Source organism: Manis pentadactyla, chromosome 15, assembly GCF_030020395.1.
Source record: "Manis pentadactyla isolate mManPen7 chromosome 15, mManPen7.hap1, whole genome shotgun sequence".
Classification (NCBI taxonomy): Eukaryota; Metazoa; Chordata; class Mammalia; order Pholidota; family Manidae; genus Manis; species Manis pentadactyla.
This window is the reverse complement of record NC_080033.1, coordinates 26,484,991-26,507,379: the sequence shown is the minus strand read 5'-3', so window position 1 is coordinate 26,507,379 and position 22,389 is coordinate 26,484,991.

The window sequence follows — 22,389 nt, the reverse complement described above, 5'->3', positions numbered from 1 at the left end:
AACCTTTTTATACCCCATGGCCCTGCCTCCCTGAGCACAGCTGATTGGAGTAGTGGCAGACACCTGACCCTGACTAGACAAACCATATTCTCTGCAGGTGGCTAGTTTGCTAGTGTGGGAAGCCAGCTTCTCCTAGTGGGGGAAGGAAGGGTGATAAAACTGGGTGTGCTGTGTCAGTGGGAGGAGAGTAAAGCCAATGCTGGGCCAAGCAGTGGTAGTCCACAAGACTCTTCGGCCCCTGGGCCTTCTTAGGTTCAACTACGTTCTCACCCTAGAATTCCACAACACCCTCTGGATCATTTCTTAGAAACCATCCATTCTGTTTTGTTTTGTTTTCTCTTTAGCTTGGTCTAGCTTGAATTTTTCTGTTATTTGGTACAAGAAGGATAATAATGAGCCAAGCATGCATTACTGTAATAATACAAAAAATAATGCTATAAGAATTTAGTTTACATACAGACATCTTTAGTATGCATACAGATTTGTAACTGGAATGTATAGAGAGGTCCACTTGTAATTTCGATTCTGGCATTCTGGACTTTCAGGATCTCTCTCTCATTCTCTCCCCATTGCACCTCCACCTCCTCCCCACCACTTTACTGGGCTTTCTGATCCAGAAGGTCCTTAGGAATTTCTTATTTCCTAGTCAAAGTTGGAGTTAGCTGTGGTAATGCTGATGGAGTCATGGGTGACTGTGTCTCGGGTCATTTCAGCCATGCATTTGGGAACAGCAGTGCCCAATGCCTGTTCAGCACTAATTTGAGCTGTGACACCATTTTCCAAGCTGTTGCCATCTCAGGTCACAAGGGACCCTGTCTCGGGAAGCAGGGATGGTTGGTATTCAATTTCCTTCCTCCACTCTTCAAGAGCCAAGCTCCCGAGTTCAAAGACATCTATCACGTTGAGTGATGGATTGTATTTCAGAGTAGGTTGGCAGCAGAAGGGAATTGGATTCAGAAACAGCCATCTGGCTTTTGCAACTGTGTGCCCTTTGCCCTGCCCAGCGTCAAGCTGGCTGTCACACAATCTGAGTGGCCACAGCAGCAGAACCTCCTGTCCAAATCAAACAGGTCTCCTCTGTACTGGAGAAGCAGAAAGCAGTCAGAAAGCCAGTGGGGACCCCTTCAGGCTGTTTGTGGAGGGATTTGCTGCTGAGCACAGAGATGTTTTGAGAGCCTACTATGTGCTGGACACTTGGCAGATACACTGAAACAGGCAAAATACCTTCCCACCAGGAACATTCATTCATTCATTCATTCAAAAATACTTATTTTTTTTGGTGCCAACTAAGCATGGGCACTGGCAGGCTTGCTCTTCATCACAAAATGGGAAAGCTCTCCATCTCTGGAGCCATGCTGTCTGGGGTCAGATCCCAGCTCTATCACCTACTAGCTGAGTGCTCTTACATCAACCTCTTCCCCTGGAGGTGCTGTTTCCCCATCTTTAAATTGGAGATAACGATACTCAAGAACTGTGGCGACTGAAATGTCTGCAAGGTGCCTGTGAGTAGTAAATGCTCACTAATATTAGCTGTTTTATTGTTTAGTTGTATCTCTCTTTTGCCTTTTATTACTTATATTGTGTCCATACACTATTCAGACACAATTCTCTGACCATTTCTTTAACTGATCAAATGGTATGATATCCTACACACCCATCTCAGGAGCCATTACAATCATTGGCTTTGATGCCACAGCTCGCACTGGTAAGGACTGTTTCTACATGCATGTGATCTTTTCTGGGCTCCCAGGTTGCTCTGGATCCTCTCAAACACAGAATCCCAGAACCATTTGCGTGGCCAGGAACCTGGCTTTCAGGCTGCATTTCCCATTCTATGAGCAGGTTGGGAGGCAGCCAGTGCGAGCACCAGTTCTTAGGATACCCGGGGAAAGACTGTCTTCTTACTGCTTAACACAGAGCTGAAGAGGTAACCAATCAATGAGCACTGGGCCATGACAGCACTTGCTGCTGTAAAGCAATGTCACTCTCTGTTGTGTTCTCAAAAGCACACTGGGGCAACAAGGTTGAAAAGTCACCAAGTTATGTCTGCTTAAACAGAATAAGCTTGGAGGAACAAAGAACTTTGAGAGTGTATGTTTTGGCTATTCATCGAGATGATCCCTGAAAGGAGAGAAACCAAGCAGAAGATGGTCCAAGAGATTCCTACCTCAAGAGTCTCTCAGTCAAGGTGGCCAAAGGATAAAATTAATTGTGAAAAATTAAAAAAAATTAACTGTGTGTGGATGTGGTTGTGTGCATGTGTATACACTTGACAGGGACAGATAATGAGACAGGAGCAAATGATAAATCCACACTGAATAAACAAATAATTATATTAGCTCATATTTATGGAGTGTCTATTGTGAACCAGACACTGTACTAAGCACTTCCATGTACATTACTCCAGTTAGTTACCATAACTTAATAATGTATGTAAAATACTTAATGTCTGGTACATGGAATGTGCTCCGTATGAAACTGCCACCATTACTGTTGTTGTTTCCATAGTAATCCCCTGTTTACAGATGAGGAAATTGAGGCTTGAAGATTGAAATTAACTGCCCTTACTTTTTAATGGCAAAATGTCAGGTCTCAAACCTGGTGTGTATGTGTGTTTTCTAATCTAAGGATAAGAACAACAGAAAAATGCCCATTTCTCCACTGCCCACCAGTGCTAGCTGCTATAGTGGAGACTGTCACCTGTTCACTCACTGAATCTGACTTCTTTTAGTTAGCTTATAGGTCAGGACAAAGGCATGAGGAGATCTCAGATAGCTTTCCCAAGGTCACATGGTAAGGAAGGCATGGAGCTGAATTCCTGGCTGAGTGGGCATAATTTCAAAGCACTCCTTCCTTGGATAGTTCATTCCTGGACTGAGGTTGTAGAGTGGGACAGCATGGTTCCCATGGCTGCAGAGCCATTCAGAAGCCGGAGGAAGCTGTGCATATGAATGTTCTTTGGCAAGAACAGAGTGCCATGCAGATGCCAGAGGACCTGCTCAGGATTGGCTGCTTCTACAGGTGGGCAGTCCCAGGCTGCAACCCACTGTCCATGGATGGTGTCTAAGTCCTGCAGTTACCCAGGATAAAGGCCTTTGTTCCAAAACCAGAGAGAAAATGAGGCCTTCTGGGCAAAGACAAAGAAGACTAGATGTTCATATTCTGTCCTGGATCTTCCTTCCTCCATGCCACATTAGCTCCATCTTGACCTACTTCCCTGGCCAGTAGACATTCTCATGCCAGTTGGGATGGAGTCTAACCAGGTGGGGTTGTGATTGGTCCCTCGGACATCTTCTGCCTCTACCATAAAGGTTGCTCCCTCCAAAAGATGACTTTCCCTTCCCTTGGACAATATCTGGAACCCAGCTAACTCTGTTTAGCTGTCCTAATCTGTCAGCTAATCCTGCTCCCTCCTGCTTGCCAGTGACAATGGCAGCCACAGCATTATCCCAAACCCCAGGGTGAGGAGGGGGCTGCCATCACCTAGAATGTTAATGTTAACCCCATTTCCTTGTGAGCTATAGAATCATGCTTGAGAAAATATTCTTTGAAGACCCCCAGTTGGAGAAGGAAGAGCAAGACATTGTCCTGTTGACTGAAGATGGAATTCCAGGCCCTTACCCAGTTGCAGCTTGGGAGGACTCACCAGTCTCATGGCCACTATTTATCTTCATTTTCCAGGTGAGGAAATAGAAGTAAATAATCTACCCAAGCTCCCCTGCTGGTCAGTGACAGCCCAGATGAGCCCCACTCCAGATCTCCCGTTCTTTCCATAGTACTGATGAACCATCTAGATGTTCCACAATCTAACCTCCCAACTCTCCTTTTCCATGCCTTTTATATCAGTAAATATACTAGCTGTATTCCCCTGGAAATTGCACTTTGGAGGGAGAATCTTGACAGAGGCATGCTGCATACCCATGACACCACTTTGCTTCTGCAAGCTGGTAATGCAATCACACATTATCTCACTGATCCATGGCAGAAAGTCAGCCCCTTCCTAGATTCCACAAAGAAAGTCCTCAGGGGGGTGTGGTGGCTGCACCTCTAGACTAAGCAGGGAATTTCTGCCTTTGTGTCTGTGGGTGTATTAATTAATCATTCCTTTAATCCGGGCTGTGTCTACATGAATTACTGTAACACTCAATTCCATTCTTTAAAATAAACTAATTTAAAACATTTATTTGATAGATTTTTTAAACTAAATTAGTTAAATCTTTGTTTTAAAACAAAATCAGTTTTAAAAGTGGGAAACTGGTCATACCCTCATTTAGGCCAAATTTTTTAAAGCAAAGTATCATTCATTCATTCACGCATTCATTCATCTAACAGACATGTGCCAGGGGCTAGACTGTACCATAGGGAGTGGATCACAGGTAACTCAGTCTAAGGGAGGGAAGAAGGAGAAAACAAAGAACAGCACAGAGGAACTTTACACAGTTGGAAGGATGCTCCTTATTCCCACCTTAACCCTTAGACGGCAGTAAAAATAAATAAGCACCCATCCTCTTGGGCATAAAAGAGAGGTCTGTTCAATTAGCAAACCTAAAGAACCTTGGCAGCAGAGGCAGAACGCATGCTTTTGGGTTTTCCATCCATTGCTGAAGTTGTTAGAATAATAGGGGGCATTCTAGGGTGGAGAGATGGGTCGCAAGTTAGGCTCACCAGGGAAATGCAATGGTGTGTTTCTTTCTTGCACTGAGTGAGCAGTTTCTAATTGTAATCCTCCTAAATCCAGAGTGTGTGATGACATGGACAAGGTCAGGCTAGTGTCTGGCTTTTCACTATCTATAAAGGAGAGACTTTAAATAGTTCTCCTATCTAGGGGGTGTGGTAGATTTAACAAGTTAAGAGAATGGATTGTTTTCAAGGACTAATTAAATGATGAAGCTATTGATGTTACAAATCATTCTCAACTGTCATTAAAGCAGCCCTCTGATGTCACCCACAGGGCTCAGCCTTGTGCGTCTGCAGGCTGCCAAGGGGTCCTGCACACAACCTGGTGGTCAGACCGCCAGAGTTCACACCTGCCCATCACAGGTTGTGCAAAACATGGTCTTATTACCTAATATCCCCAGCCTCAGTGCTTTCTTCCAAAAACTGGGGCTAGGTTCCACCTCCTAAGGCTGAGGCTAAGTGTGCTGTTCCATGGTACATGCTTAGCAAATGCTGCTGTCACCATTATTCAACATTCGATCACACAAGCCTGGGATGGCTGTGCCTTATCTGCACGACAGTCCAATGCAGTGGCTCCGCAGTTGCCCAGAACTCTGCTGGAGGGGCACACAGCCCCAGGGGAGGGGGTTCTGGGCCTCTGGGGCCAGATCACATCTTGAGGGCTGTGCTTCTGATCGTGACCATACTTACAGAGGATGCCAGGAGTTAGGGCCTGGAGATAGCCAATCCCAGGCCTGTCTGTACCCACCTCCCTATTCATCTGTCTCCTAGTGTAACTGGTGCTCTTCTCTCCTAGGAGGTCACATCCCAAAAGGCGCTTCCTTCCTCTTGGAATGTAGAAGGACATGCTGCTCCTACTTTTGAGCAAACCTGCATTTTAGCTCCAACTTTGGCCTATGTGCAAATGCCAGGGTCCCTCACATCTTGCTGTTTTGCCTCCTTGATGTGCTTTGGGCTTTTCAGGCCAGCTTGCTCTGAGTTCTTATAAGGCTCCATCCCCGACAGCTTATTCTTCTGGGTCCTGCCTTGGCACCCCTGTCCCAGTTGTGCTCTCTTCAGCAAAAGGCCCTCTGGGTCTCCCCTCTGTACTCTTAACAGGTCTGTTTCAAGGCAGGGCCCATAGGCAGCTCTCAAAGAAAGTGCTGAATCCACAAAAACATGAGAGAGTCTGAGACTGTACACCTAAAAAGTTCCCAGGGCTCTGCCTCCAACCTCAGAAATCACCCATCCTATTCACAAAGAGTCTCCTAAAGCCAAACACTCTATCTCCACAGGGTATAGTTCCATTTCCTTGCTCCCCCAGCAGAGCCGCAATTAATAAAATCCCCCTGGCTGTGCAGTTCCAGTCTGGGAGCACACTGCATCCTGGAAACAATCCTGGAAAATTTGTCACTGTCAGCCCAGCTGCTCCTCCTCCCCTCTGGGTCCCAGCCGACGCAGAGTGGCCTGCACCTGTCAGCAGAACCTTGTCCACTACCACCCCCAAACCCTAGGACCCAGCGTCTCCCCAGAGCACCTTTGGAAAATCCGGCTCCACAGAGTCAGCAGCCAGAAAACAACTAGGGCTCATGTCTCGGTGTGAAGGTGCCCCTGGGCCTCTGTTCAGGACAGCATCCTGTCTATGCCCAGGGTGCCACACCAGGGATGGGAGGCTCACAGAGCAGAGCCAGAGGTTCTGGCATCCAGGGCTGGCTCTAACCTGTGTCCTGAGTGATGCTGGGTGAGATCCACACCCTCTCTGGGCCTCGGGGCACTGTTTTACTCCTCAGAGTTGTTGGTCGTTGGCAGCAGGTAAGGTGGGAATGGGGGTCATGTGGGCTTGGCTTCATATCTCATGCCAAACACTCTTTTTGATCAGGATATGGAGTAATCAGCAGACAAATACCAGCAATAAGAAAATAGCAGCCATATAATAGACCAGAACATTTGGATGATAAGGGCTATGAAGGATCTTAGAGCAGCTGGGTCACAGGGGAGCCATCCTGGAGAGGGGACATCCAATCTTTACCAGAGTGACAGAGCAAGTCAGCCGAGGAAAGCTCTGAACTATTGTGTTCTATGCAGAAGGAACAGTGAGTGCAAAGGCCCTGAGGCAGAAATGAGGCTGGCATGGTCTCGAGACAGGGAAAAGCAGTGTCTAGAGCCCCATGGACAAGGGGGAGAGGGTGGAAGAAGCCAGACTCACATGGCCTATAAGCCATGAAAGGAACTTCCTCTGAGTGTATTGCAGAGGTATGTGATCTGATACAAGATGCAAAAGATCTCTCAGCTGTAATGCAGGCAATGGTTGTGGAAACAGCTCATTCAAGAAACTGCTGCAAGAAAGTGGTGGAGGTATGGACTGCAGGTGGTGGCTGTGGGGACAGAGAGAAGCAGACAGCTCCAGAGTGTTGCCTGTGGAAAGCTGGCTGGGGGCCATGGAGTGAGGTGAGGGGAATCCAACTTGACTGACTGGGCAAGCAAGGGGGCTCTTTCTCACTTGGGGTGGGACTGCAGAGGGACAGTTCCACCACATGGTCACGTCATCAAGTCACCTTGGGACGTAGCGGAGAGGAAAAGCCTCCCAGTACAAAGCTTCTCAACTGGGTGAGCAATGGTGAGCAATGGTGCTTGTTCAAGTTCCCTGGCAGCCAGTTTTCCTGTGTTTTCAGAAATAGTAATTGCATTTCCTCCCTTCTTTTTATTGCCAGGAGGGAAGTGTCCCTGTGAGGGCTCAAACACATGGGATTGTAATGTGCTCCTGCTTTCTATGCATTGCTAGAATGCTGAATTGCCTTTATGAACATGAATTGATGGTCTTGTCAGCAGCGACAATATTTATAGAATATGCTGTTATTATAGGGAGAAATGGGAAGTGGTGATGTGGCGGCTCTGAGTGAGCCATGGAAACCACGGAGGCCTGGAGGCTGGTGGAAATTATCCTCGCTCTGCTGGGCGCTGTCCAGCCCCCTTACTCTCCAGCCTGCTAGGGCAGGACTCACACTCCAGGTAGCCTGCTGGACTCTGCACTGCAGAGGGAACAGGAAAGAAAGAAAAGTTAAACGGAAGGTGCCAGCCTAGCACCTGACCGTCTGGGAAGCAGATGGACCATCCCAGGAGCAGATCTGCAGCCTCCTTGCTCTTGAGAGCGTTTTCTGTGAGTGGAGGTAACTTGGGCTCAGATGCCTCCTTCTAGTGGCTGCTGGGCTTGCGATAAAGGCCCCAGATGGGATTCAGCATACCTGAGAGCTGGGAACAAGTTGCTTTGCAAGGTGGCGAGCTCCCCGTCACTGGGAACAGAATGCTTCTGAGCTGCACCTGGAGTTGCTGTCTTCCTTGGACAGCTACGCACTGGGCACACCCCTGTGCCAGCCTGGGCTAAGAACTGGAGATGCAGGAGTAACAGGAGTCTCTGTCCTTAGACATGGGAGAGAAAGAAAGCAAACAGGGAAAAAGGAAATAAACAAGACAAGTGCCTTGAAAAAACAAGAGAGGCTGTTGTGACATTAGCTGTGGAGGGTGGGGGTGGTCCGGAAGCTGAGAACTGCCTTCTCAAAAGGAGGAGCCCTGGGGAGGCCTAGAGCACAGGCACGCCTTGCAGAGGGTCAGCTACTGCTAAGGGCTGAGACGGCACATTTGGCCATGACTGGATTCCAAAGTCTCATGTTCAGTGATGACAAGACACTGCAATGACACCTGGGTACCAGGAACAGTCCATTAGGCTTGGAGCTGGTCAGCTTTACCTGAGGGCATTTCCCAGAGCTGGGGTGTGGTTGGGGCAGTGTCCTGACAAGACTTTTGGAGGCCAAGGAAGGGGTGACCCAATATACTATCCTATAAGAGAGGGTGAGAGCTTCCTCTCCAGGTCCAGAGAAGGACCTCGTCTGGGGCCCATGGCCTGGAAGGAACCTCTCCTGGAATCCCAATCTTTGCCCGGCAGGGGTGGGAGTGAAGCTTCAGCATCTGAAAGCCAAGAGGCCAGAGCAGAGCATGGGAGGGACCGTCCACTGTCTGTGACTCAGCCAGCCTGCCCGCAGCAGCTCCTCGTGCACTGGTGGAAAGGTGGCTCTGGCCCTCACCTCCCTCTCCTCCTCCCCACTGTCACTGCCAGTCCTCACATGGGCCATATGCTGCATTCTTATCTTAGATACTGAAACATCTCTTAAAATAGCCACAGAAGAGGAAAACAGTGAGGCCTCCCCATAGGCACTGAAGGGAGGGCCACAACACGGCAAACTCGCAGCAGCCCTGCTATGGGGGCCTCACTGTGCTTCCCTCATACCTGCAACATGAGCAGGGTTTTCAGGTTAAAAGTATAAAACTGGTCCAGGGTCTCATGAAGACCTTGCATATGATCACACTGGCAGAAAGTGCCAAAGAAAAACTACAGCAAAGTAGAATATTTAATTTAAATACCTTAAAATGATGAGGAATGGGTAGAGTTTAACACTGTTGTTAAGAGGAAAGTTTAGTTCAGCAGCTGACATGGAAAATGTTTTGAATCACAGGAGTTGAATCAGAACCCATGGAGTTCTTATGTTCATGAAGAGCATGTGAACGAATGGAAGCCATACAACATGCCAGGGACTTAAAAACTTTGAAAGTATAGGTTGAGTTGAGTCAAAGAAATTTCTTTCTCTCACTGGGCACTAGCAGCCATCTCTTCAGAAATGTGTGTATACACACACACACACACACACACACATACATTTATATATACAAATACATGTATATACGTATTACGTATGTATATGTATATAAAAGAATTGCTTGGCCATATGACCATCGTCAGGACCCTGGTCAGGAATCTGTTGGTTCTGGTGATTCATCCACATCTGGACAGATTGTGAGGACACTGGCCTACACTTACCCACAAGGTGTCTTCCTCCTGACTAAGCATCAGGGCAAAAAACAGGCATTAAACGAAGCCAGGGCTACAGCTTGGCTGCTGAGCCAGAAAGATGGAGACATCACTTTCCCAGAGCCCATGGTGTCCTTCACAGGCACTGTGTCAGTTTTCTACTGCTGCAAAACAATGTTTCACAAACTCAGCAGCTCAAAACAGCACACATTTATCATCTCACATTTTTCATGGGTGAGGAATCTGGACATGTCTTAGCTTGGTCCTCTGTTCAGGGTCTTACAGGCACTGGTTGGGCTGTGATATCCTCTGGGACTTGTCCTCTTCAAGCTCATTCAGTTCGTTGTCAAAATTTAGTTCCCTGAGGTTGCAGGCCTGAGAGCCCCATTTTCTTGCTAGCTGTTAGCTGTGAGCTGGGACCTCTCTTAGCTCCTGCCCTCAGTTCCCTGCCAGGTAGTTCCCATAGGCAGTGCACAGTATTGATGTTTGCCTTCTTTCACCACATGCTTCAATTATCGCTGAATCTGTCTCTGACCTACAGACTCAGGCTCAAAGGGCTTGTGTGATTAGGTCAAACCCACTTGGATAATCTCCTTTTTTATTAACTCAAGTCAGCTGATTAATAACCTTAATCACATCTACAAAACCTCTTATACAACATAACAATCACAGAAATGATACCCCATTGTATTACAGCTTTTGCACCACTCAAGGGGAAGAAATCATACAAGGCATGTAACACCAGAAGGCGAGAATCTTGGGGACCATCCTAGACTTCTGGTACTACAAGCACCCCCTTCAAGAGCACAGCATGGCAGTCCAGCTAAGCTCTGGCCCCTGCATGCCCCTTGGCAGCCTCCCTTCAGTCGGCAACTATTGACAGGATCTCAGAGACACAGGGCTACAAGGAACTTACTCTAGTCCTCACTCTAGTCTTCTCATCAGTGACAGAAATTAGGAGAAAACATATTTTCCCTCCTCCAGTGTGCTGTTTGGTGACCTCTCCGTTAACAAGATTTTCTTTAAGGATCTGAAAGCCAAAGTTCCCCCAAGGTGGGTCACTGAATTTCCATGCTCTTTTCATCACTGGAGTAAGAGTATAGGTTCCAAGTCGGCTGGGTTGCCTGCCAGCTATGCAGCGTTGGGCACATTTCTTAGCTTCTCTGAGCCTTAGTAGGAACAAGATTCCCTTACTTCACAGAATCATTGTGAACATTGGATGTCTTAATCCATTTCAAACACTTAGCATAGTGCCTGACACATAGCAAGATGCTGATACATGTGATACAGTGGTGTTGTCCATCAAGTTTCTAGGGAGGTTGGGGGGTGTGGTGTATGTGTATGTGTGTTTAGTTGGAAGAACACAGGGCCAGATCAAGAAGGCCTGGCATCAGACTCAGCTCAGTCATCAAGAAGGTGCCTGGCAAACACTTACTGTCATTCTCCACTTCTCTGCTTTTATAGGTTTGCCTATTTTAGATTCCACGTATTAGTGAAATAATGCAGTATTTGCCTGAAGGGAGCTGGGAAGATGTTGGTTAAATGCTACATAGTTTAGTTTCAGTTGTGCAAGATGATAAGTACTGGGGATCTAATACACAGCAATGTGACTATAGTTAACAATACTGTATTATATATTTGAAATTTGCTAAGAGGGTTTATCTTAAGTATTGTCAATACACACACACACACACACACACGCACACACACAAAAGAAGGCACCTGGGTACCTGGCATAGGCAAGGCTCTTCCACTCCCTGGACCTCAGCTTCTTCATCTGTAAAATGTAGATTGTCTCTAAGACCACAAGTATTTCTAAAGCTATACCATCCCATGTGGAGATTTCCAGAACTTTCTTTGATTCTTGTTGAATTTCATCATTTATTTACATATTTTGTGTATACTATATATATATATATAGAGAGAGAGAATAAGGAATTCGTTCACAGTATTGGAGACTGAGAAGTCCAGACTCAGGACAGCCAGTAGTTTGGTTCCAGTCTAAGTCTGAAGGCAGGAGAAGACCAATGTCCCAGCTAGAAGACAGTCAGGCAGACAGCAATCATTCTTGCTTAGTCAGACTTTTATTCTATCCAGGCCTTCAGTGAGGCCCACCCACATTGGGAAGGGTGGTCTGCTTTACTCAGTCTACTAATTCAGATGTTAATCTTATCCAGAAATACCCTCAACATACCCAGAATAATGATTGACCAAATATCTGGGCACCCTGTTGTCTAGTCAAGTCAACACATAAAATTTATGTACACACACTTTATGTATATTTGGTTATATAAAAACACAACTTTTAAAGACTAAAAAATAGGAAAATGCACTCAGTCACATTCCTGGCACCTGTGCTTGACAAGAAGGTAATCCTTAATGTGAAAGACCCTGTCACACCCTTTTCATCGCAGTGCCTGAGACCTTCCCTCTATTCCCTTGAATTACATAGCTCTCAAGTCTTCCAAACTGAAGCTATGCTCTCCAATGAGGGGGTCAGACATAATCCCAGACCATAATGCATTGTAGCTTTTAACTGTTCAGCCAGAGTTTCTGATTCAGCATATTTTAATCAATTTTATTTGCTAAGATCAGGGAGATGTCATCTGTAATAATCCCAGCTGACCTCCCAAAGTCAGGCTGATAAAAATATTAATGTCAGCTTCACACAGCCTGGGAGAGAGTAACGCCCAGCTTGACAAGCAAACAAGTGGCTCAGAGCTGTCTGCAGGAGGCTGACGACCCGTACTAGCAAATAGCCTCATCAGTGAAAGCCACCCTCCAGGCAGAGATGCTACAGCCTGGCTTCTCAGCAGAGACTCAGCAGCCATCCTGAAGAGGGCCACTCGTCCATCGCTGGGGCTGTGGTGTGTCACTTGGATGTGTCTGCTGGGTCGATTCACCCTCCACAATGATATGCTCCAGGTTGGGTACTAGGATCACCCAACATGGCTCTTAATTTCTTTTATTCTCCCCACCAAGATGTCCTCCTCTTAGCCATCCCCATCAGATATTTCCTGGGACATCAGAGGCGTTGGCCTCTCTGAGGGCATCAAACAATTCCAAGTATGTATAAAGGGTTATTTCTAGGGACTGCAGCCTTATGACCCCTGGCCTTGTCAGCTTGGGAGTGTGTTTATTTGCTCACATTGCTTGGCACATGAAGCTTTGTACAGGACAGTCCCCTGTAGAGCTTGTGTGGCTCAGTACAAGCAGCTCAGCAACTGCTGTCTACCTCAGGTCCCTCTAGGAGTATTCATGCTTCCCATCTGACCACTGCAGGCTGTGAGTTTGTTGCTACTGATTCAACTGGAGCCATGGTAGAAAGAGGCGGGTGTTGACATCCTAACATCACAGATGCATGTCGCCTGCCCAGGGCTATGTCGGGGAAGTTGCACAGCCAGCCTCTAGGCTCCTATTCCAGTGCTTAGGGCTCAGCCCCTCCCAAAGCCATCTCTCTGCCTTTAGTCTTAAGAAGTGACCCAAGCCTGGCTCCTAATATTGGAAATGAGGAAGAGCCAGGCTAGTCCCGTGTGAGGGAGCAGCCTTCCTTCACTCAGCCTTTCTTCACTCTCCAAAGGCAGGAAAACTCTTCACCTTGCTCTGAAGAGAAATGTAATCTGAAAAGAGAAGACTCAGTTGAGGAAGTTAGCAGCTCATGCAATGGATCTGATGTCATGCTGGCCACAGTGACTACAATGGCCTAAGGACAAAGAGCTCCCAACAGACTGAGTGCAGCAGCCAAATTGGACAGCCTCAGGCACAGGCTTAGCCCATCCAGCTCCCTACATATGGTCCATTTATACAACTTGAGCACTAAATAGAGGCTTCAGGTGGCAGCGACATGGCCAAGGGCTGCTGCATCCTCAAAGACTAAGATGTCAAGCTAATGGGGTAGATGGTGCAGGGTTTGGGTTTGTTTGTTTAACAAATTAAGCAAGCAGAATGAAACTCTCATCACCCTCATCAGCCAGAAACTTGAGTGAGAAAGCCATTCCTAGAGTAGAGCCTGTTCTCCCGGCTTTTCTGTAATTGGGTAGCAATAGGCGATGGGATGATCTGGATGGAAAGGTTCTCAGACCCAAGACTGAAGGTCGAACATAGACAGGGAGACATGGCTTTTCTCACTCAGCCTGGAGCTTTGGGGAGGACCAGGATGAAGAGATGGCAGGAAAGACAGAACAAGGTCAGAGGAAGAGGCAAGAAGAAAGGAAAGGGGAAAGGAAGAGAGGGGCATCCAAGAAGGCCCTGTATGCATTTAGAAGGTGACCTGAAGGCCACCTAACCACTTGCATGCCTGCCCTACCCAAGGTCCTAAGGGATACCCCACAATCCCACTGACTATAGGCCTTGCCAGGGAGCTGCTAGGAAGTTCTGCAGGAGGCAGGGAGGAGTGTCAGGAACACTGTCTCTAGAGTTATATCTGGAGCAAGTCACTGAAACTCTGCCATCATTTCCTTTTTTTTTCTCAAGGATGAAATAATAGTATATACCTCCTAGAAGATTCAATGAGGTGGTGCATGCCACATGCTTAGCACGGGGACTGGCTTGTAGTTACATGCGCAATAACTGCTAGCTTTCACTAATGTTGTCTGTCAGATGTGAGATAAAGCCAGCTGTCCCTGGAGGCCTTCACTCCTGCTGGATGCAGCTCCCTTGGGCAACTGGTATTCCCAGTGCTGGTACACGAAGCCCCTGAGCAGCTGCCATCTAAGCTCAAGCTGCTTTCCCACCTGTCTTTGCAAACCTCACCCCCACGTTCATGCTGTGAGTGGACATATATAGCAATGCAGAGAAGCTGTGGTGGAAAGGGAGAGAATTACCCCTTCTGGAGCACAAGTCAGCTGTGCCCTTGCCCCTACATACCCTGTCATGCTGGAATAAGAGAAAGACTAGAGATCACATGCAATTTGCCCTCCTCCCTACATGAAGCCTTCTTTGTACCTGCACCAGCTGATGGCAGAGTGGTGACTGTTCCTCACTTGACAGCACGACTCTACTATGGATCTACTGATTTGTGTTTTCCTTCAGGAGAAGAGAGCTCCTCCCGGCTGGGAAGAAGTCAGAGGTCCTGCTCCCTAGAGGTGCCCATGGAGAAGGACTACAGTCTGGGCATCCCTGTCCTGCATGTTTCCTTTTCCTAGGTAGTGACATAGAGCCACAGGGTGTGCAGGCATGAGGGGAACTCATGCTGGGGCAAGGCAATGTGTTTCAGGAAGCTGCTGTGAACTCTGGAGCCTTGATACCATGTGAGACCCAAGGACTTCTGCATAACTCTGAAAAGTGGGTGGATGGCAAAGAACACTGAGTTAATATCTGAAGTTGACTTTCTCATCAGCAAGATGGTGGAGGCCTCTCAGGGTCAGGCTTAACTTGATTTAAAGGAAATTAAGAGTTGTTATATTTATTGTGTGCTTGTGATTGTGAAGTACACATCCAACCACTCTTCTCTCCCTCTGCAGCCAACTTCAGTCCAGCATGGAAGGGGCCAGGGCTACCTAACTGACCTCCCCACACCCTTTCTCTCCTCCAACCCATTCACTACATTACAGTCACAGTGGGACTTCAAAATGCACATCTGATCATGCTTCCCCCTTGATAAAACCTCAGAGGTGCAGCTCACCTGGCTTACAGGATCTCCACCTCCTCTCCTGCCCACCTCCCCCATCCCTCCCCTCCTCTGCTCCATGCTCCAGCAGCCACCATTGTCATAGTCATCATCATCTCGTCATCATCATCATCGTCGTCATCATCATCTCATCATCATCATCATCACATTATAATCACCACCATCATCATCTCATCGTCATCATCTTCATCATCATCATCATAATCATCAGTGTTTAATCATTATTGTCATCACATCATAATCATCATCATCATCATTGTCATCATCTCATCGTCATCATCATCGTTGCCAACATTTTTCATGCTGTCACCATAGCCCAGGTGCTCTTCTATGCATTGTCCTTCACTGAGTCCCCACCTCTCATGAATGGTTTCCATTATCATCAGTGTACCAGTGAGGACTCTGAGGCACAGGGAAGTTGTTGCTTATCAGAGGCTACCCAGTCAAGGAGGCTGCATCTGGTGCCACCTCACCTTTCCCACCTCAATACATGGCACCACCAGATGTTTCGAATATCAGGCCAGAAACCCAGGAAGCCCACCCTGGATCCCTGTCTTCCCATTAGCCCTGCATGCACGCCAACAGCAAGGCCTTGTAATACTACCTTCAAAATGCCTCAAACCCACACACTGCTTCTTTCCCACTGCCCACCACACTGGAGCAAGCAATCCTCACTCCTCGCTGGAATGACTCAATAGCTTCCTCACTGGCTTGCCTGCTCTCTCCATGCCCCTCCCCCCACCTTTTCTCTCCTTTTTTCCTCAACTTTGTTTCCTTCCTTCCCCATTTTCCCCTTCCTATCTCCAGTCTTTCCTTCTTGTTGTCCTTTCTTCTGTTTTAAAATGTAGGTTTTATTATTCGATCATGGGAAGGCCAAAAGATGAAGAGATGACTGCCATTGAAAAAATAGTTACAGTTCCCAAGGGGAGAGGGCACATCACCCATGCAGAGCCATTTGGGAAATCACTAGGGTCAGTCAGGAGGCAGAGGGAGTGAGGGGAAGATGTGGGTAAGAGCCTTTACAATAAGGTACAAGCGAGGCAGGATAAACAGCCTTATGATGGGCAGGTTTGAATGATTCCAGCAGGCTCTGGGGCACGGGGCTGGGTCTGGTTGTCTGGTACCCAGCCCTGGGTGGTGGGAGCAGGGCACGGCAGCCTGTAGTGTAAGGTCTGGGAGAGGAGGTGCCTGGGCTCTGGCTTGGCTGGTTTGTATATGAAAGGAGAACTCAGGTGAGATGTTCATTATCTCTAGGAATTGGCAGCCCCTCCAGGTCTGCAAGGCCATGAAATGTCAAAGTATCAGAAATATAGAAAATAAAGAGGCATGATTAATACTCCTTCCTCCCTTCCTCCGTTCCTTCCTCTTCCTTGCCTTACTTCCAAGCATGTTGCTCCTTTCCCCTAAAAAGTTGCTTTCATTCTCCATGACAGTGCCCAAATGTTTTTGAACTTTTCATAAATGATGTCATGAGTAGATAATGTGTGTGTGTGTGTGTGTATGTGAGTAGTTTCCAAATACACTCAAGAAGAATACCAAAAGATGAAAACAGACAGAGTATGAGTATAACAAGGTTCAGCTGAAGGAAAATTGAAGAAAGACTTGAGTCTGCAGATTGAAAATACAACTGGAAGAAACAAGCATAAACAAGAATAAATCCACACCTGGACACCTCATAGTGAAACTATAGAGCACCATGGATAGGGAAAAGATTTTAAAAGCTATCTAAAGGAATGTATTTCCCACCTCAATACATGGCACCACCAGATGTTTAGAATCTCAGGCCAGAAACCCAGGAATGTGAATAAACATGTGCTTTAAAGTACATCCTTGCATGTGTTTTTTGTACATTTTGGAGACACAGACTCAAATCACATTCACAATGAGGTTTGCTTGTAGAACAACATGTGGTAGGTGAGCAAATCTGGTGGTCAGCAACTGACCATCCTCAGGGATTTGGTGTTTTCTGCTCTTAGTTAAATATACATTCCATGGGGGGAAATTGTATGCCTTAGTGTCACTACTATATTTGGATCATTCCTGAGCACTTATGCTTTATGGTGATGGTCAGAAACTGCAGCCTGGCAGCTGTATATGGGCCACAGAGAAATTCTGTTTAGCTCATTTTGTTTAATCTTTTAAAAAAATTACTTGCCAACACATAAAATTCAGGAGATTCCACATAGAAATCCAGACTGCCATCTTCCTGTGGAGAACTGTGCTGCTCAGCAGCCTCACAGTCCTGGCATTTCCTAAGAGCCACACGCTGCAGGGCAGGACCGGCAACAGCCAGCCCTAGAGAAGGACATGCACCCTCTTCTTTGCATCGGCCCACTTCTGACTAGCCAGGCAAGTAGTCATCTGAGTACCCCAGTGCCTTGGGGCCTATTGTATTCATGACCATTTTTATTGCCAAGCCTTATCTCTAGAAATAGCTACCATGAAACAGTGGATAAGAACTGGGAGGTTCGCAGATGTTTCACATTCTGGAATGAAACAGCTGATTGTTTCTCTCCAGCCCAGTCGTTTTATGTTCTATGATGTTAAGGGGCTAACATTTCCCCCACATAGAAAAGACACTTCACTTAATATCACTGGCTTATTTTGTTTTACCTTTTGGGGTGGATTAATATTAGAATTATTTAATTACTTGATAGGTAATATATTCCCTTGTTTGAAAAGTTAAAAAAATATAAAATGGTATTCAGAGAACTTTCTGTCATCCTTTCTACCATCTATCCAGGTCCTTTTCTGCCAACAAATAAATGAATGGTTATTAGTTTTTTGTGTGTCTTCATAGAGATTTTTTTTAATGCATATATATATATATACAAAAATAATACACAGTCTTTCCCCCATCTTTAATTCAAATAGTAGCACGTTTCATTAATTTTCACATTTACTTACAATATGTATGCTGGAGCATTTCCCATATGCTTCCTCCCCATTCTTTTCCATTCAGTCATTAAACATTCCATTGTATGGATGTTCACAGTTTATTCAACCTGACCCTAACTGATGAACTTTAAGGCTGTTTCCAGATGTTTGCTATTACAAACATTGCTGCAACAAATAACCTTGAATATACTGACTAATCCAGACATCTCATTGACTAGCAATTCTCCTGCAGAATCTAAACCAGCACAAATTCCCCGACCTGTACAATAAATAAACCTCATCTCCTGTATTGATCATCTGTTTCACTCCATTCACAGAAACACAACCATAGAATATTGAAACATTTGAAATCTAAATAATGTGGAGACCTATTGAAGAGCCTTTTATGTTCTTCAATGATTCTCACAGATTAAAGAAAGAAAAATGATTTAATCTATATCTCTATCTCTCCCTTTGGCAGTGTTATAAAATGTGGTTCTAGGAGAGCATGAAAAATTTGATGGTTTCTTTTATGTTAGTTGTTTTATGAATTATTAGCAGTATTAATATAGCATAATATGCACATAATTAGCAAGCCTTCTGAATTTATTATATATACTTTTTCTTGCTCTTTTTAATTACCCAGCACTCTAGTCAGAGGTAGCATGGCTGTTGAAATGATGGCTAAATCTGCCACATGATGACAAAATGCACCAACATACCAGAGTAGAGAGAAGAAAAGTGTACAAGTACGGTAAAATTTTTTCATCCCATTAAATGCATACAAGTTTCTCAATGTATTATTCATGTTATAACCATGGCACAAACAAAGCATGACTTATTGAGTATTTTAATACAGCTTGTTAATGCTATGCAATAAAGTGTATTTTAATATTTAATATGATCTGTGAATTTTCAACTTTTTTCAAGAAAGATCTTGTTGTTTTAAAGTAAATTAAATACAGTAGGTGACAAAAAAGTCCCTCTGAGCATGCATCCCTGGGGCAGATTGAGCTTATTTGAAGAGGCCAGAATTCAGAAGATGAGTCTGGTTTTGGTGTTCAGATTCTTGTGAAGTACAGATTACTGTGAAGTACAAGTTTTCTGAGACATGAGCTGATTGTGGCAGGCCACCTGCTCACACAGACCTGGGATGTGTGAGTCGGAGTCATCGGCTTAGATCCTATGACCACTACGGGGAGCAGAGATCGTTTTGTTGTCAGCATGCATCCATTGTTCTTTTAGTAACAGTATATCCATTTCCTATGAGTTAATTGGATGCCTCCATTGGAGAGAGCTTAGTGGGAATACAGGTGTCCTGCTATCCTCCAGGAATGAGCACATGACCCAAACTAGGCAATGTGAGGCCTTCTGTATCAGCCTGGTTAAGTTTGGTAGTGCTACAGTAACAAGCAACTCCAAATTCTCAGTGGCTTAATGTAACAAAATTTCTTTCTCAGGCCACATATCCATCCCAGGTCAAAAGCAGGGCTTTGTTAGCTGTGGTCCCTCAGTCCAGGTTGATGCAGGCTGCATTTCAGTACCTGTTCCCATGATGGCAAAGATGATCCAGAAATTCTGCAAGGTCTTATCTCAACATAAATGCTCCAGGCTTGCACGTATTTCTGAACTCACTGACCAGAACAGCACATACAGCAGGACTAACCACTAAGGGTCAAGTAGTACAATGCCACCACAATCACCTAAGGGGTAGAAGAGGAATATTAACCAACAGCACTGATGATTGCCACACTTTGTCTCTGCATTCTGAACTGTGAGCAACAGGATAAAAAGAATCCTTCCCTTTGGAATCCATTTGTCCCATAGAGATGCCTGGACAGACCTCCAGAGCAACCCCTGCTGCTGTTGAAACTCTCTGCTGCTGTACTTCCTCCAAAGCCTCATGCTCTTCCATGTCTTTCCAGTGGGTTCCTCTTATACTTGAGTAAGCCCAAGTCAGCTTCTGTTTCTCACAACCAAAGCATCCCAGATATCCAGCTGCAAGTACACTGTGACACCAGCCAGTCACTTTGTCAGCATAGCTGGGTGTGGTTGCTCCACCCACACCCCAAGGCTGGTACCATGGCAGTCCTGCTAGAACAGTGGCCAGGGCATTAACTGAGCAGGGGACACCAGAGTTGGTGGGGTTTTCCTACAGGACAAGTATTAGAATCCATCCAAAATGCCATAATATGCCTTCCACAATTGCTAAGGAAATATCTTTTGGATACAGACAAGTCCCTGTAAAGAACTTGCTATGGAAATTGAGGAATATTTGACCAAAAGGGACCTCAGAGGTTATCTTGTCTGATCCCTGCCTGATGGGTGAAGAGGGAAAACATTTGCCCAAGGTTCCGTGATTACTTACTAACAGAATCCTTAACCCACATCCTCCGTGTACCTAAAAGGAAATCAGAAAACCAATGAAGTCACACAACTTAGCATACCTGGGCTGCCTGGTGCCCATGCTGGGGACCACCATGGCCCATTGTGCCCCACTCTGGCTCGAGCAGGTCCTACTTTGCTTTTTGATTTCCCCAGAGAAGATTCATGCATAGCCAAGAAAATCAACACATCCCTGAATCTCTCAGGGACTGGTTTCTTTCTGCCAGAATCCACTAAGAATAGTTAAGAAAATCACAGACTATTATCCATCAGTTTTAGAATCAGGAGGTCAAACACTTGGCAGTTAAACCTCCATTTAACCCAGATTTTACAATTTAGCCCCAAGGGGTGAGAAGAATCTTTTCTCCCAAGTTCTGAAGTTTGCATATTAGCCAAAAGTTTTCATATAACCAGGTTGCAGAATGGAAAACTAATTCATACATATATGAACAGATTTCTATACATCAATCAAGTAATTATTAGTCCTGAATATTAACAAATAATGAAAAACATAGATTTTTCTCTGCATCTTCTGAAACTGGAGCAGCAAGAATCTTCTCCTAAAAATAAATCACCATATTAAAACATATGACTGCTTTTGATAACACTTAATACCACTTCAGCCCTCTTGCTCAGGAGGGCATGCTCCATATAGATCATGACATCTTTGGGGTTTCCTCACAAACTGACACAATTGTGTGTGCTTTTTATATTATTTGAACTAAGGAGCTACCTGATTTTTTTAATTTGAAAAATATAAAACTATATTATAATATTAAATATACTTTTTAAAGCTTTACTCTTTGAGGATTTCTGTACCATTTAATTTCAGAAATAAATATCCTAAATATGCTTGGGAATAAACCAACTTTCAAGTAGTGAAGTGAAATAGTCTAAAATCAGGGGAGTTAAGAACATAAAAGTTTTAAGTTAAAAAAACTATTTTAAAGTTGCATCAAGAAAGCAAAAAAGACAATCCATAGAATGGGAGAAGATAATTTGCAAACCTCGTGTCTGATAAAGAACTTGTATCCAGAGTATATAAAAACCTCTCACAATTGAACAATGAAAAGAGGAAAACAACCCAATTTTTTAAATGGGCAAAAGATTGAATAGATATTTCTCCAATAAAAGATATATAAATGGCCATAATAAGCACATGAAAAGATGCCCAACATCACTAGTCATAGGAAGATGCAAAGAAAACCACAATGAGATTACATTTCCCACCTACTTGCATGGTGAAAATCAAAGACATACAATATCTAAGATTGGTGAGAATGTGGAGAAGTTAGAACTCTCATATGTTGCTGGTGGGAATGTGAAATGGTACAACCACTTTGGAGAAGTTTGGCAGACCCTCAGAAAGATAAACATAGGAGAATTAATGGCGTGTTTACACAAAAACCTGTATCTGAAAGTTCATAGCAGAATTATTTGTAATAGCCAAAAAGTGGAAGCAATTTAAAAGACCATCAACTGATGAATGGTTAAGCAAAATATGGTACAATTCTCCTCAACTTTTCAAAAGTTTATATTATACCTCTTCACTTGTAGGAAAGCCCTACATTAGTATGGTAACCATTTTTTTTGTTTTTGTTTTGTGTTTTTGTTTTTGGGTCGAAGTGAAAATCCTCTTTGGATTTGTTCTTTTAGAAAAAAGAGGTCTAATGTAGGTCTTTGGTAAAAGCGAAGTGGTGTAATGCAAACTTTTGGGAAGGGGGAATAGTCTTAATTTTATACAGTTTCGGATTGCAGAAGATTTAATAGGAGCATTCTTTTTTTGGATAGCGAGGCAAACCTATATAGCCATACATTGGGTTCAGCCAATACCAATACATGCTACAACATAAATGAAACTTGAAAACATCATTCTAAGTTAAAAAAGGCAGACACAAAAGGCTACATATTATATGATTCCATTTATATGACCAGAATGGGCAAATCCATAGAGACAGAAAGTAAGCAGGTGGTTCCCGGA